This window comes from Homarus americanus, unplaced genomic scaffold, assembly GCF_018991925.1.
Source record: "Homarus americanus isolate GMGI-L3 unplaced genomic scaffold, GMGI_Hamer_2.0 scaffold5086, whole genome shotgun sequence".
NCBI lineage: Eukaryota > Metazoa > Arthropoda > Malacostraca > Decapoda > Nephropidae > Homarus > Homarus americanus.
Window position 1 is genome coordinate 399,883 of NW_024735416.1, and position 16,868 is coordinate 416,750.

Consider the following 16,868-nt stretch of genomic DNA (forward strand, 5'->3'; position numbering starts at 1 on the left):
TCAGCATTTGTGTCGTTACTGTTGAAGAGTTACACTTCCTGTCCATTGTGTTGTGAGGGCATGTCCATCTCTACTGACTCCCGCCCGCCCCCACACTTGGCGTCCTAGGTTCAGTGCAGTATCTCACGCCCGCACGTCTACACGCCCGTACGCCTCCCCCCGTCCCCGTATCTTTGACACTGATAACCGATTTCCGCTCAATAGGCGTGAGGTTTACAGATAAGGTGTGTTCTAACAAGCACCGCGAGGCTATACTTCCGCGAGGCCACAGCTCCTTCGAGGCCACAGTTGCCCGAGGCCACAGTTGCCCGAGGCCACAGCACAAGTTTATGTTTGTGTTTGTTTTTTGTGTGTTTGTGTGTTTGTGCAGACAATACATATGTCCATAAGCTTCTGTCCACAACCAACTTCTTTAAGACGGACAAATGACAGATGTTCTCCAAAGTGACAGTTTATACCTGTTGCCTCTTGACAGTTATTCAAACAGTCCACCGATGTCTACAAACGACAGCTACTGACACAAGACAGATGTGACAGTCAACCCACCTGCAGTCTGTTTAAGGTTACCTAAACAGGACACAAATATCAACAATCATGACAGTCCACCTGCCACTCATGTCTGGCGAGGGTAACACACGTACGGGGGACAATAGACAGCAATACGGACAGCTGGGCGGAAATAGTAGACAGGAACTGGACACAAGTTAGCAAGACTTCCTCCCTCCTTCCCTCCCTCCCTCCCTCCCTCCTTCCTTCCCTCCCTCCACTACCACCTATGTACCTGCTTGGACCTATACCTTAGCCAGGTAACCATGGCGTCAAATTTTTCATCTATCGGGAGACGTGAGAAAGTCTCCCTTGCCTCACCTAACATCATCGGGATACTGACCAAAGCATCATCGATACTGTTAATAGATTTTCCCTTAAGTGGTTCTATTATCCTCATGTTTAAGGGAATGAGTAAAAAATGAACGTCCGGACTCCTGTTAGACCTGACGGTGAACATTATCTGTCATAATTCTCCCACGTTTGTCATGTCCTGGCTCTGAAGGTAATGGAAAACGATCCCTGTGTTACTCCACCATAAGGACCAGATTACATTGCTTCTGGGATATGTATTTACTTTTCCCATCCATTGTGTACTAACTCCCTCAGTTCTGGAGACTATGAACAGATTCTCCCTGGAATAATCTCCGTCGATAAGGACTTTGATTTCCTATCTGTTCTACGGTATACAGTCGACCATGTTGGGAGAAAGTGGTGGAACATTTTTATTAAGGCTGGTTTACAAATGTGAAGGACCCACTTTTGGGGCTGGCTACTCCATGGTGGACTTTTTGTTGTTTTTGTTGTGCTTTTGTTGGGGGGGAGGGGGGTGCAGTACAATGCCCCCCCCCCCCTTTCCCCGCTTTTCGGTCGGTTACTCTGTCAGTCCCGTCTGGCTGCAGCTCACCTGAGGCCGCCCGCCCGACAGCAAAATGGCAAAAATCCACTTAGATGAGGGTATGGCGTGTAGTGATTGGTCGCCATCCACTATGCTGTGTTCCTATGTCTCTCTCTCATTGATGCCCTCCCTCCCTCTCTCTCACACACACACACACACACACACACACACACATACACATATACACATACACACACACACACACACATATACACATACACACACACATACATACATACACACTTTCATATATGTGCTTCTCATGAACCTTGTGTGTTTGCTCCAACAGGTGTGTGTGTGTGTGTGTGTGTGTCCCGGCAACTGTGTAGCTTAATGAGGAACTTGGCTTCCTATTAAGGTTCTCGAGAAGACAAGCTATTCAGAGAAGCCCTAGAGATAGTGAGGAGGAGGAGGGGGAAGATGAGGAAGAGGAGGGGAAGGAAGAAGAGGAGGAGGAGAAGGGGGGGGCAGGACCCAACTGATGAACGGATAGGACCTCATATTAACGAAACTTCCTACCGTTAATTTTCTCTTTGTAAACAGTGTTAAGTAAATGTATCTTAATTGGTGTAAAGTCTGAGAGTAAACTGGAGGCCATTTTGGAATTTGTATCGTGTGCAAGTTACTCAGTTCATGCTCTCTCTCTCTCTCTCTCTCTCTCTCTCTCTCTCTCTCTCTCCTCTTCTATTCCTTCATATTTGCTATTTTTTCTCCTCTTTTCATTATTCTTAATTATTATTATTATTATTATTATTATTATTATTATTATTATTATTATTATTATTATTATTATTATTGTTGTTTTTAGTGATGTTCATGGTGGTGGTGTCGCGAGTTCATTGTCCATCGTATTTACCGAGTCTTTGTATTTACCTAATATTTATTTTCGTTGTTTTTCTTTTCTTCAGTTGTTTGACCTTCTCTTGACCTGACCCTGCTTCCCCTCCCCTCCCCCCCTTCACTATCTAACATTCTTTTTCCCCGTCTGCAGTCCCTCCCTCCCCTCCCTATAGTAGGAGTCTGTATGGTGCCTCTGTCAATTAGCGACAGTGGTAGTGGCGGGAGGATGCAGCCCCGGGATAAAATAATATGCAACTTAATGTACAAAATGCAAGGTATGTTAGTCAGCCTCAGGAGGGAGGGGGGAGGGGTTGCCTGTGCTCGATGGAGGCTTGAAGTACCTATCAATAGCATATATATAAATCTTGGATATAAATATAGCTAAATGCATCCAATAACTTGAAGATAATTTGATGGTTATATTTATCGAGGAAATAATAATGAGAACTGTTTCTTTTTGGTTATTATTGTATGAAGGAGTTGTGTGGTCTGGCAGTATGTGGCAGGTCTTTCTCAGCAACAAAGCTGCAACCTCACGAGTGACGATAATTTCTATTAAGTTTCGTTGATGTTTCAAGAAGTCTGTACTTTCTCTTACCTGGACCAAATGTACAGATATACTGAGGGAATTAATGTTATGTCCATGAATTATGCTACAATTATAATTCACATATAATTTATTGCCTCAAATTACATAGTTTAGGGGGCCAAAAATTGCATCCATACCTTACATTTTTCATGGTAATTATCTGATTCTGGCGAGTAAGTTTAACCCACTATAGAGAGTACCGAAAATAAATTAGAGAAGATTAAATCTTATCTCAGAAAATAGCATCATCGTCCTTATCTCCACTGAATTTACTAGGCAGGCTATGGAGTTCTGCAAAGTGACGTAAAAGAAAGGGAAATGGCCGATGGAGGTTGACAAGACGCACATCTTTCGCTCGCGGGCCAGAGCGGCCTTGTGTGACTCGCCATTCATTCATTCAAAACTCCCGCCGGTCTCCACGACGGCCAGTACCCGCTGCTGTCTTCATCATAGTACCCTCACACACGGCTTTAAGTCCCTATTTATATTAATCTTGGTAAAAGAAAACAACTTAGAATGGTTCATCAGTTTATCACAGAGTTTTGAGGGGATATAATTTTATAGTTTACAGGGGCGCGGGCTATTTAAAACGTGGACAATTTTTTTTAATTTTTAACCAAGATTTAAATCCCCCGCCAAGCTCACTGGTCTCTGGTCTTGACCTTGACCGTGTCAGGCAAAGCATGAAAGTGACGAAGATCAGACTAGGTGGCCAGGAAGACGTAATTGGCGATCCTAAGACCCAATAATTAGGTTAGGGAGGACCGGATGGGAGGAGTTTTATGTAACGCTCGTGATGGCAACATCCTGGAGACTTCCCGCCTTCCCTCCCGTCACAAATAACGCGGGAAGCTCTTGATACACCCACACAATAAACACTTGTGTATGAGGGACAAGTGAAGGGAGGTATATCCTGCTGGCCGCTATCATCTCCCCCATTACCAATTACATACTTAGCAAGGTTCTGAAGAAATAAAAGAATACGAAATTATAAATATAAAACACCTGAGTCCACTTTAGAGAAAAACTGATTTGATAACTGTATGAAAGAAGTGATACCATCTCCTTTCCTTATAAAACCCATGACAATCTTAAGAAAAGCACAAACAATTAGGTATCCCAATATATGTAAACAACAGATTTTTAGTGTAGTAATCTCTCTCTCTCTCTCTCTCTCTCTCTCTCTCTCTCTCTCTCTCTTCCTCTCCTCCCCCCCCCCTCACTTTCACCTCCCTCCCTCGCTCTCTCACTTCTCTCAACCTCTCACTTCTCTCACCCCACAGGATGTTACACAAGTAGTTATCAACAGCTGACAGATTCTGGTAAGGAGAGAGAGACACAAGTAACACCTCCCTATCACCACCTCCTCATCCTCCTGCCTCCATTATTACGTTGCTCCGACACTGATCATTTTACGACCCCAATTTATAACTCATTTTTAGTCTCTATTTATCTCGTTTCTCCTATGAATGAGGTTTTACCCAGAGAGATAGTCAAAAGGTCAATTGATAACTATACTAAGTGGGAGATTAAATTGCTCAATATCTAATTAGCCTGAGTGAGAGATGCCCTTTTAAATTGACCTTTATTGGATTCTCATATTTACAGACAATTCCACGTGACATTGATATTGTACTAGGTGTGTAGATTAACTGCTTGGAATACATTGCCTTGTGTTAACTCTTAGCCGGCACCTGAGTTTCATTTTAATAATACTAAGCGTCCATAAAATCCTCTTGACTTATTTTAAAACTTATTAATCTTAAAAATATTTAGCATTTGTAGAACAAGGTGTATGTGTCAGTCACTAAGGTAAGAAAAACACTGATTATTTTTTGTATAAGTTTGATTAAAAATAAGGGTAAATTTTGTAGTTTTACTGGAAATATAGATAAAATTTAATGCTTTGCCAAAAAATGAGGATAAATTTTGTTGTTTTATGTATAATTATCCCATGAACAAAGTAGTTATTTAGACTTTAATCCATTTTTGTAAGACATTATTCTGCTTGGAGTTGATATTTTAAGGATACCGCGTCACTCACTGGCCGTACTTAGAACTGGTGGTGATGTACTGACGGAGTGGTCGACGTCTTCCTGTAGGAGCTGTACCAAAACAACAGTACTTGTCTTCACTTTTCGACTCTTACCTAACGCACCCTTCTTAGCCCCTCCCTCACGCACTTCTCTCTCTCTCTCTCTCTCTCTCTCTCTCTCTCTCTCTCTCTCTCTCTCTCTCTTCATACACATACATTCTTTCCTCATCATACATACCCTCCCTCCCTCCCTCCCTCCCTCCCTCTCTCTCTCCCTCCCTCCCTCTCACCCACAACCCATAAGTCCCAGTCATCAAGGGAGCCTCACGCCCAAGATCCCCTGAGCGATAATCTTCCTTGTGTCTCTTGTGTTTACGATAGCCAGTTTGGGAGACTTAGTGTGACATAATGCCATAGTGGGTGTCCTCCTAGACTGGGTGTCCTCCTAGACTGGGTGTCCTCCAAGGGTGTCCTCCTAGGGTGTCCTCCTATACTAGCCCAGGGTTCTCAATGGATCGTAAGTTAATTTATCCCCATAACCTTAACAACGCATCTAACTAACTCACTTGAGGTACAATATAAAGACGACAACCAAAATGTCGTAGAAATTACTCTCAAAGACTCTACCTTAACTACCTTGGGTCTAAAATGTCTACAAAATTACACTGAGACTCTACCTTATTTAGAGGAGAGGGCGGGGGGGAGGGGGAAAGGTCGGGATTCGAATTCTGTCAATATGCTATACTTGGTGCCGGGTCCTCCCCCACCCTCCACGCCACATAAACACGTTCACAACATGTTCCTCTGTCTCATTAATCACAGTTTTTCTAAGGTGACCACGCCCTCAGGTGAGGGTTAGGTCAGGTTAGGTTATTACTATTACAGAAGAGATGAAGAGGGGGAGGTTGGGGTCTCCTCCTTCTCATCTCCTCCCCAATCCCCCTTCCTCTCCCCCTCTCCCATCCCCGGGTGAAAGACCCGTGTCCAGGTGTGAGTGTTATCACAAGGTTAACGAGGTGAGCATCACACCTGGAGATACCTGCCTCATCTGTCTCCTGGTGCTGCATCCTCCGCTCCTCCTCCCTCCCTCCCTCCCCTCCCTCCCTCCTCCTCCCTCCTCCCTCCTCCTCCCTCCTTCTCCCCTTCCCTCCTTCCCTCCAATGACTCTACCACCTGCACCACGCCACAACCACCTGCACCACAACCACCTGCACCACAACCACGGTCTACACCATTATGTTTCACGGTCTTCCAATTCTTATTTACATTTAGGGGTCAGTTACAGAAGATGTGGTGAAGCTTGTATACCACCATCAGCTGACCTGTGTCAATATTGTCATCACATCATCTACATCAAGGTACACGACTCCTCCTCATCTTTAAACTCGGGTTATATACTTGAGCCTTTCCACTCCTTAAAATTGGAGTGATGGTTGGCACTTTTGAGACAGATCACCCCCCCCAAGCTGACCCGCTGTCGATTTTTGACCTCCTGAACTTTGACCTCTCCTATGTTATACCTGAGATCGTATGTATGTATGTATTAATAATATAATAATAATAACTAATTAGCTTACATACAAGATTTGGGTACATTTAACCATTGGATATCGTATTATATTATATTTAAATCACCCCATAACTCACCTGTAAAAGAATTAATTATAAACAAGACAACACCAAATTATGAGTGAACAGGTAAAATAATTTAGTGATATAATTAAGACCTGTTTACAGTATGTATAGGAATGAAAAGACACCGAAGATAAATATTTAAGAGTAATATAGAGTAATTTATGATCAGTATTACGTAGAAACTTGACAAACAGGGATAATGACGACATAATGACGACATGATGACGACATAATGACAGAGTGATGTATAGTGACACGGGATCAACAGGCTCAGATGTTGCTGTTCTTTGTTAAGTAATCAGGTTACATAAGGTGTAGTTGGTGTCTTGTGACCTCCCTTCCTCCATCTTTGTGGGAGCACAAGTTGTGAATTGCGACCCTGAATGGACGATGAAGTGGGCGGGAAGAGGAGGTGTCGGTGCTTGAGGTTAGCTGGCCCTGCCCTGCCCTGCCCTGCCCTGTACTACCCTGCCCTACCCTGCCCTGCCCTGCCCTGTACTACCCTGCCCTACCCTGCCCTGCCTAATGGCGTTCATCCAGTGATCGTAAGGTCAAGGTTTGAAGGGCATCCTGGTAACCTGTGTCATCACCCCTTTAGTATGACTTCACACACACACACACACACACACACACATGTACCATACAAGAGTAAACATTGTTGTAGTTGTTTTGTAAGTTATAATTATTCCTACCAGGTGATGAAGTGCATTCTGGTACCTTCACCTGAGAGGCTGTATGTAGTGGAGTGTTAACAGGTGCGGTTATACTGAAGGTTTGTGGTCAGTAATATTACCTATGTCTCCAGACTCAACAAGGACTTGCTGGGTGATACTGTTAATGCTTGGTACAGCTCTGGTGACGCGAGTATTAGTAAGATCATCTATAAATTACTTCAGATGGAGACATTTCTGGATAGTCAAAAAATATCAGTGGACCCAGCAGTCAGTCAGGTGCCAACAGTCAGGTACCTCGTGTTACTCCCACCTGTCACCTGAAGAGACGCTCTGAATGAAGGGGAGTGACGGTGGGTCAGTAGTGTGGTCCTTATAGTTAAATAATTCCTCAGTTCACTCAGAGACATGACGGTCCAAGATGTAAACAAGAGGCTAGAGGTCTGGTCAGGTGTATCCAGGGCCTCAGAGTTCCTTATAAAAGTTTACTGGTGGCAGGAACTAGGGACACGAGGAAGTAGATGATAATAACAATAACAACTGATAATTAATGTATAAAACACATTAATGAAGACAAGGGGGGATGAATCGTGTAACAAAGACATTCAGGGCAAATACTACATAGAAGGAGACGAGACATAGTTAACGTACTAGTTATCTCGCTAATCACTGAATGAGACTGTTCTTATAGCGTTCTGTGCGGGTCTATATGACTGGGCCGTGGTGTGGGCTTCAGGTATGTGTAGTGTCGAACAGTAAGTGAACGAGGAACCTAAGGGGGATAGAAGGTATGTATGTATGTATGTATTATACGCAAACACCTGTGCCCTACGCCCAAGAGCGACCGCGAACTCCATCCTCTACGCCCACAATTGGACTGTGACCCCCGCCCACACCCGTACCTTGTGACTTCTCTTTCTACGCTTCTACGCCCACGAGCGGCGATTGACTCTATGCCCACACCCGTACCCTACGCCCACGAGCGGTCAATGACTCCACCCCCCACGCCCACGAGCGGTCATAGGGGCGTAACGACAGATGATCAACGCCGTCTCCACCCAGATATTTCCTTAATAATATTTGTATGAATCTACGACTGTGATTGGATCAAATAATGCTATACCACATATGTTACCTAGGCCGATATTCCCTATAGTTCAGGCTTATAAATCACGCCTACTGAGCCTTGTGCCCTAATGTCTGTATTTACACCGATGAGAGTAAATATCCAGCTAGTAACTGAACTCTAAAAAGACACAGATTTTTTCCTAGTATGGCATGTCATTAATTCTTTGTTCGTCCTGGGAAAAAGAATGAGGTAATATCATGTTGTGTCTTAACATCTCCTTGTCCACCTTGGGAAAAAAAGATTCTCGGTAATGACAGGTTCTATCTCTAATATGGCCTTGTTCACCCTGGGAAGAATATCTACAGATTTTTTTTTCAAGTAATGTTGTGTAATAACTTGTTGCCCGTCTAAGATATTCAATTATAATTTTTCTTCCAATAACAGACTACTTTTGTTATACACTATTCTGTATTATATTTTACCTGGGTTGTCTTTATGATATCTCTATTTATCCTGGGAAAAATATATATATATTTTTTTTCCTCCACAGGTTGGGTCTTTAACATGTCCTTGTTCGTCCTGTGTGAAGCTACGCCCTGAGACCGTCTGGCTCAAGGTGCCATATATGGTGTGTGTGATGATCGGTGTTAGAGAAGTACAACGAACGCGAACCACGGAACCATTCATATATTATCTTTCATTCATAGAGCAGAGACACCCGAGCCTGACCTAACCTAACCTAACCTAGCCTAACACACGAATACTTCTTGGTTAGGTTGGGGAGAAGTGCAGTCCCGTTCGTGGTGATTGTTCAAACATTAGCCTCAAGATGGCGTACCTGACCTGTGTACATTTTTCGGCAACCTGTAAGGAAATTGATGGCGTGAGGTGGGTGGCGAGGAGACGTAGCTCAGCGGGGAGGTGCCAAGAGACGCAGCGCAGCCCCGGGGAGGTGCCTGACCATGTGAGGACCGTCTGTACGCCCCCGGGACTTACGTAAGGTGGGCAGGTACGGTCAACAGTAGGACCAGTACTCGAGGTGTGTGTGTGTGTGTGTGTAGATCGATAAATATATGCACGCACATACTTTCTCGTTCACTTTCTCCATCTTTGTTTCGTTCGTTTTCAAGGTGAGGAAGACTGGTCATGGGTGGTGGTAGAACTGGTCATGGGTGGTGGTAGAACTGGTCATGGGTGGTGGTAGAACTGGTCATGGGTGGTGGTAGAACTGGTCATGGGTGGTGGTAGAACTGGCCTTGGGTGGTGGAGGGGCTGGACATTGGTGGTGTGGATGGCTGGACATGGGTGGTGTGGATGGCTGGACAGTGGTGGTGTGGATGGCTAGACATGGGTGGTGTGGAGGGCTGGACATGGGTGGTGTGGAGGGCTGGACATGGGTGGTGTGGATTTGGACATGGGTGGTGTGGATGGCTGGACATGGGTGGTGGATGGCTGGACATGGGTGGTGTGGATGGCTGGACATGGGTGGTGTGGATGGCTGGACACATGGGTGGTGGGGAGGGCTGGACATGGGTGGTGTGGATGTGGACATGGGTGGTGTGGATGGCTGGACATGGGTGGTGTGGAGGGCTGGACATGGGTGGTGGGGAGGGGGGTGGACTGGTTTTAACAGGGCAGTCACCCCTGTCGACTGCCAAGATACATTATACCAATCAGGTCACTACACCACCCACACCCACACCACCACACCACACCACCACCCAGAGTACCACACCACCACCCAGAGCACCACACCACCACCCAGGCACCACACACCACCACCCAGAGCACCACACCACCAGAGACACCACCACCCAGAGTACCACACACCACCACCACCACACCACAGGTACACCACCACCCAGGTACCACACACCACCACCCAGACCACACCACCACCCAGGCACCCAGCCACCACACCCACCACCCACCCCACCACCCAGAGCACCACACCACCACCACCACAGGCACCACACACCACCCAGAGCACCACACACCACCCAGAGCACCACACACCACCACCCAGAGTGCCACACCACCACCCAGAGTACCACACCACCACCCCCAGAGTACCACACCACAGGTACCACACCACCACAGACACACACCACCACACACACACCCCAGACTACCACACCACCACCCCTGCCCCCACAGGTACCCAGGCCACTGCAGGTTTCTGGCATGAAGAGTGAGGGACGACCTTGCCGGGCAGCATCAAGGTGGGCAATCGGCTTCATATGAGCAACTCGTCAGGTGGCTCACGACACACCCAGGCAGGCTGGTTTGTGGTGGTCACCTTGTTCCCCAGGTGTGATGCTCTACACGCCTCCTGCTGTGTGTTCTCTCTCTCTCTCTCTCTCTCTCTCTCTCTCTCTCTCCTTTGTTTTCTCTTTTTATTTGCTTTTGTTTAGTTATTTGTCTTTGTTTTGTTTGTCGGAGGTGTGTGTGTGTGTGTGTGTGTGTGTGTGTGTGTGTGTGTGTGTGTGTGTGTGTGTGTGTGTGTGTGTGTGTGTGTGTGTGTGTGTGTGTGTGGTGTGTGTGTGTGTGTTCAGCTGTCTTTAATTTTATATGTATTGATCTGCCCAGCGTTTATTCAGTCTCCTCCTCCTCCTCCTCCTCCTCCTCCCTGTTCCTTCCTGTAGTTCCCTTGTCATTCTGTGTCGCTTCTGTCTATGCATCCTTCACCCCTGCCCATAGCTAAGAGATCCTATGATCCTGCCTGGGGCCTTAAACTCAAAAAGACGTCAAGTCGGTGCAGTCCACAGAGCCTGGCATACCTCCTACACTCGACAATGACACCCTTATGAAAGCCAGACGAAGTTTCGCCCGTCTTCTGCCTGTAGTGGCGCTCTTTAAGGATAAGACAACATCAGATCACACCACGTCAGTGACCCCCGTGACCTCAGCTGGCCCTCAAGGTTATAGTCGGCACCATGCAAAAGTGGAGTGCAATGGGTAATTTGTCTCGGTGAAAAAAATAGGCCTCTCTGAGCGGGATCGTGTATGTTGGCCGTAATGTGGATGAAGAAGTGAATATCTTGTCGAAATCAAACACGAAATCTCGATCGCATGATTTTCTGTGATTTGACGTAGGGGAACGACCTGCCTGCACGTTTACGTTCCCCTTCGTTCCCACGCTGGAACATGCCAGAGGACGGTAGTTGAGACGCACCAGAGTTAGAACATGTCAGTCATGGGTCATATTATCGTCGTAATATGCCAGCTCTGGAAAATCCCTGCACTTGGTCATAGAGGCGTTGGGACAGATCAAGTTTTAGCTACGGGAATACTTGTTCACATTAACCCTGTTGATATGATAGCGGTGATACATACCAGGATACCAACACTGGGACATAGACGTTGAAACTTTGGTACATGTCAGAGTGGCAACGGATCACCATGCAGTGTGAAGACGATGGTGGTAGTAGTAGTGGTGGGTGGTGTGTTGTGAGGGGGGGTGTTGCACGCGTTGTGTAAGTGTTGGGTCATCACCAAACACATGATGCTTATACAACATCGTACACTGCCGTATAAGTTGTGTTCTGATTACTTTTTTTTTACTTTTAAGATCCTCGTAAGGCATCACGTTTGGTCTTATCCGTCATCATCACTTTACTACACCGTTCCTTACTTTTTAGCCTCCTTAGGTCACCTTAAGTATTCTGTTTAATCTTTTAATTCTAATCATCCGTAATATATATCCTCTTTAAACCGCTATTCTCTCTGTTTACTATAAATTCCTTACTCTTCATTTACTCACGTTCGTTCTTGGCCTTCAACCTCTCTGTACACAGTTAACTTACGGATCATTCATTCACTTTTATTCCTCCTCTCTCAGCTCACTGTTTGCTGTGAACTTAAATATTAACTAACACACCTTGGGTCGTCTCCACCGTACAATTTCCTGGGATATTTATTTTCCTTGAGCTATGTTCGTTCTTATCCCCCTCAGACGCAATATTTACCATGAAATTCCTATACTGTTCCTTCACACATGCTCGTTTTTATCCTCCAAACTTTATTTACCATGAGGTGTACCTTGAACTCCTCTCTCTCTCTCTCTCTCAGCTAAAGATTTCCTTACTATTATGATATTAATTCCTGCTCTTTCCTATTACATCAATATTAGTTAGTTTGTCAGCGTCTACGGTATACGGGGCACAGTGCCACGCTGTCTGACTCATCCACCACCTCAACTGTTTCATTCATCATCATTTCATTCATAGTGTAGTGTAGTGTAGTGTAGTGTAGTGTAGTGTAGTGTAGTGTGGTGAGGTGTGGTGTGGTGTGGTGTGGTGTAGTGTGGTGTAGTGTAGTGTAGTGTGGTGTAGTGTAGTGTACTGTGGTATAGTGTAGTGTGGTGTAATGTAATGTAGTGTGGTGTGGTGTAGTGTAGTGTAGTAGTATTGTCATCATTACATTATTATTATTGGAAGAGACTGGAGTTTTAGTTGGCGTGACTGGGCCAGACTGGGAGTGTCTCCTGGCGTGACTGGGCCAGACTGGGAGTGTCTCCTGGCGTGACTGGGCCAGACTGGGAGTGTCTCCTGGCGTGACTGGGCCAGACTGGGAGTGTCTCCTGGCGTGACTGGGCTGAACTGGGATTGCCTCCTGGCGTGAGCTGGGCCAGACTGGGAGGTATCTGCTGGCGTGAGCTGGGCCAGACTGGGAGTGTCTGCTGGCGTGTGACTGGAGCCAGACTGGGAGTGTCTCCTAGCGTGACTGGGCCAGACTGGGATTGCCTCCTGGCGTGACTGGGCCAGACTGGGATTGCCTCCTGGCGTGACTGGGCCAGACTGGGAGTGTCACGGGGGCGACAGACAGACAGTGACGTCAGTCATTAGTGCCACCCAGGGACAGCCGCCCACCACCACCCTCATGCCTCTCACACTCTCCGTCACCCTCCCTCACACTCTCCGTCACCCCTCCCTCACCTCTCTCCTGCTCTCCCTGTTTGTCCCTCCGCTCCTTATCTTCCTCAGTACCCTCAACTTACACACACACACACACACACACACACACACACACACACACACACCTGTCCTCCCACAATATTCACATCAAATTGCTGACCTTTTCCCAGCCTCGTGACCTCACCAAGTGACCTTCCCCAGCCATACGTCCCCAAAAGTGACCCCATAACATCGGCGGCAGACTAGCACTTCCAGGAAAGATGCACTGTGGCCCTTCCGCAGGAAATGTAAAGGGCAGCCCAGGACGTAATTAATATAAGAGTTATAATTTTGGCCGTGGTGGCGCAGGTCTTGTGGCCGCGTCACCTTGGAAAACCGCAGGGGGTGACTTTTAGGGGGACCCACCATTCATGGTTGACATTCTCCTGTATGGTGGTTGTGGGTAGTAGGTGGTTGTGGTGGTAGGTGGTGGTGGTGGTAGGTGGTGGTGGTGGTAGGTAGTGATGGTAGGTGGTGTTGGCAGTAGGTAGTGATTGTAGTAGGTGATGGTGGTAGATCGTGATGATAGTAGGTGGTAGTGGTAGGTGGTGATGGTAGTTAGTGGTGATGGTAGTTAGTGGTGATGGTAGTTAGAGGTGGTGGTAGTTAGTGGGGGTGGTAGTGCAATTGTTTCTGGTCCTGTTAAAAGTCCAGTCGTTGTTTTTGCGACTGTTGTTGTTGCTATTGTTGATTTTTCCACTGTTATAACACATACCTCCATATACCGTGTGGGCGAATGAATGTGTGTGGGTGCATGTGTGTATATGAGACACACACACACACACACACAGTCCTCCCACAGTCACCCACTCCAAGTCTCTGTTTGGCATTAGCTTCCATTGTCCTCCTCCTCCTCCTCCTCCAGGTAGGCCATCCCTCACACCTTGGTTGAGGTGCGTCAGTCACCCACCACCACCACCTGTAACCACCACCACATTCCTTATACTTGGAGAATTGTGTGTTATGTCCATCTGCCTTTATTCTTTCACATTATTATTAGTAGTAGCAGCAGTAGCAGTAGTAGTAGTAGTAGCAGCAGTAGTAGTAGCAGTAGTAGCAGTAGTAGTAGCAGTAGCTGCACACAAGAGGAATGAGAACGACAAGATAAGGGCATACTGGAAGAGAATTCAGAACGTTGTTCAAGGCAGCTTCACTCCTCTAGTGCTCACAACCTCTGGTGGGATGGGACCAAGTGCAAGATGCTTCTACGCCAGACTCGCGGGGGTGATATCCTAACAGAAGCAGCAGCCCAGAAGTTATGTTACAGCCTGGATGAAAAGTCGACTGTCCTTCTCTCTCCTTCGGTCGGCTTTGCTCTGCCTCAGGGGAACGAGAGCATCGGCCCCAAAGCCGACAACAGTTGCAGATATTGACTATGAGGCTACAGTCACTGAATGCCGCATAGATCTGCGGCTCAACTAACTCAACACAGCTAGGATAGCTACTTATGTATTAGGATATTTAATATTAAGGTAATAAAATGGTGGCGAAAGAATGGCTACTGGGGGAGGCTGGAGGCCATTAAAAAAATGTAGTAGTAGTAAAAAAAATCTGTCTTTTTCTTCTTATTTTATATTATTCAGATTATTTCCTATTCTTTTTATTCTTCGTTTGTTCTCTTCCTTTTTTTTTCATCATCCTTCATCACCATTCTTGTTCTTTTCATATTATCAATCTTTCTTCTTCTTTTACTTCTAGTTCTTGTTTTTTCTTTTGTATTTAGTCTCTTCCTTCTTCTTCTTCTCCTTCGTTTCCTCCTTCTCGAACACATCTCAAAGGCTATAGAAAATATCAGTGAACCCCCAACGCCCCATACTCCCACAACCTTACCTGGCATTTAATATCCCAGTATTACCTCCATGATCTGAAGCTAGACGTGTTGTGAAGAGCATTTACCGTAGAGTTATCAATGACTTACGTGGGTTGGAGTTTTGGGTCGGTTAGAAGTTAAATCATTATAGTCACTTAAAGACAGAGGTTTAGTTTATTATTATTATTATTAGTAGTAGTAGTAGTAGTAGTAGTAGTAGTAGTAGTAGTAGTAGTAGTATTTTTATTATTATTATCATCATTATTATTATTATTTATTATCGTTAGTAGTCTTTTTATTTGTATTATTATTTTGTTGGAGATATTTCTTGTGTGTTTATGCAAATGTCGAGGAGGTGAGAATGTTGCAGAGGAGGAACGTTTAGAAGTTCCCAGAAGGTGATGTTCAGCCTACAACAACGCGGATGTTTGTCTTGTCTCAGGTCTGGTCAAGCTTTATTAATGCTTCACTTGTTGGTGCTTCAAACTGTATCGAAAATACGTGTTTTGTTTTTTACTTGTATTTGAATGGTGTTGTGGTGAGTGTTGTCTTATGGTGATGATATGGTGGTGATGCTGGTGCTGCTGTTTTATGGTTGTGTTATGATGATGTTATGATGATGATGTTACTACCACCGTGTTGTTAAGATTGTCTGTTATGATTATGTTATGATGAATACAGTAGGTCATGTAATGGTGCAGCTCTAATGGTGAACCTCTTAGGGCGAACCTCTTATGTTTTATGGTGAACCTCTCATGGTGAACCTCTCATGGTTAACCTCAAACCACAAAGCACATAGGCTTATGTTGGAGATGACGTCATGTTACAAGGAAGATCAGTAACCTCCACAGCCCCGACCTCACCAGTCACAATAAAACTCCCTCTAACAGGAAGAGGCCAGAGACAGTGGTTCAGTTTCCTCGGTATGTTTGTTTACACACAACTGACGTCTCACTTGTCCTATACGTTAGGTGGATTCTGTTATTCTATTCCTATCTCTGTCTTTGTATTCCTTAAATGGATGTATTTCGGTAATCATGATTGTTGTAATTATCATTCGTCAATAATATCATCATCGTCAATGTCATCATCATCAATTCATCATCATCTTCATCATTCTCTTATTATATTGTTTTATTATTATTATTACCAGTTGCGGGTACCCGTAGTTGCCCGAGAGAGTGGCAGTGTACTTATTTGAGTGAAAAAAAACCTCTCAAATATTATTCAAATATTATCCATAGTTGTCACACATCATCCCCGTCTTTGTTATGCCCTAAGGCGGTTATCTCACACAGTTTCTTCCACCCCCTTTAATGCCGCGTCACATAACAGTACACCCCCATATGTATAAAACGATTTTTTAATGAGTAAAAATTCGAAAAAACTATTGATTTAATTGTATTTTCTGTTCGTGAGAATTCCTGAGGCTATTTTACACAAATTCACCCAATTTCAGCTCTCTAATAAACTGTGGCCGATCACTGGAGCTAACCCACCAGGCCAAAGTTCCGCCATCTGGGTTCTTGTCACTTCGCCGCGCATGCGCATCTCTTTACCAAAATTTCAAATATCTTTCTTCAAAATTTGAACCGTGAATAGCGACGACAAACAAACAGACGTTAACTTATGTATATATACAGTAGATGTTGGTACTAATATACTGCTACATTATTGAGAGTATACTGTAGTTGTTTGTGTATGTTAGTGTGCAATTGTATGACATATGAATATATACACAATTCCACACACACACACACTGTACTAATTCTTGGATGTTTATGTGAGAGAACGAGAGGTGTGGGTGAGCGAGTGTGATA